Source organism: Galeopterus variegatus, unplaced genomic scaffold (genome assembly GCF_000696425.1).
Source record: "Galeopterus variegatus unplaced genomic scaffold, G_variegatus-3.0.2 Scaffold2233, whole genome shotgun sequence".
In the NCBI taxonomy this organism is placed as follows: Eukaryota; Metazoa; Chordata; class Mammalia; order Dermoptera; family Cynocephalidae; genus Galeopterus; species Galeopterus variegatus.
Window position 1 is genome coordinate 171323 of NW_007728344.1, and position 1061 is coordinate 172383.

A 1061-nucleotide genomic window follows, 5' to 3' on the forward strand; every position below is an offset into this window, starting at 1 on the left:
AGGCAAAGTACTTAAGACACTGTCTACTCTATAGACACAAAAAGGTCTGTAATCTTATATCGAGAACAACAGTGGTATATAATGAATATTATTTATACCCCAACAGATTCCATAAAGAAATTTATAATAGAATTCACATAAATTATTACAATTTTGCAAAAAAAAAAATGCAAAGTGGAATGTATGACAAAAAGAAGATTAAAGCAGGAAAATTAAAGAGAGAGGCCAGGAACAAAGCCAACACACAAAATACATGCCGCGAATGCCTGTACCCTTGCTGTGGGTGGGCCACAAATTTAATTCTAAGCTGCAGAGTAGCAACAAAGAGGGAAAATGATCACTTACAAGATTCAAAGTGTCCATATGATAAAAATAAACCAGGAGAAGCACAAGTATTTCTGGGGATGAGAACAGAGAGATATTTTTACAGTGGGTCTTCATTAATGACAAAAAATGGATAATACAGTATTTGTGGCACTATCATTATAGTACTCAAGGCAACCTGTTTAACTCTACACTCACCATGTGTTAAGATGACATGACTGGCTTTTGGAGGGATACAAAGTGGAAAATAATATGGTTTGTACCTTTGGAGAACTTATAGTCTTGTGGGTGAGATGAACATGCACCTAAATGGTTATAACACAAGGACAATGTGCAGCATGCCCCCTTAAAGAGATTAAGAATTTTTTCTTCAACAGGATACAATGGAAGCACTGAAATAATATCCATGTGAAGACCACCACTTAGGAGCTCAACACTTGGGTCTTTAAGTTTAGAGATGGTAGAGCTAGGGATATAGTTTCAAGGGTCATCCATGTTGATATAATAGTTAAATCAGTAGGAAGGATACACTCTGATAGAGCTTTAGAGAAAGCTTCATGGAGTAGGCGGTCTTTTATTTGGTCTCTAAAAGCAAGTTTCTATTTTTTAGCATTTTATTATGGAAATTTTCAAACATAAAAAAGCAGAGAAAATAATATAATGAACTGCCACCATCCAGCTTTGACATTTTTTAGACATTTCACCAATTTTGTTTCATCTCCTTCTACTTTTTTTTT

The 1061-nt window shown here is 34.7% G+C and overlaps 1 protein-coding gene across 1 annotated transcript in view; it reads right to left on the reverse strand.

Annotated features, from left to right (window-relative positions):
• The window catches only part of KIAA1217 (KIAA1217 ortholog), a 152122-nt gene that overhangs the window by 93790 nt on the left and 57271 nt on the right, over positions 1–1061 (reverse strand). The window lies entirely within an intron of this gene.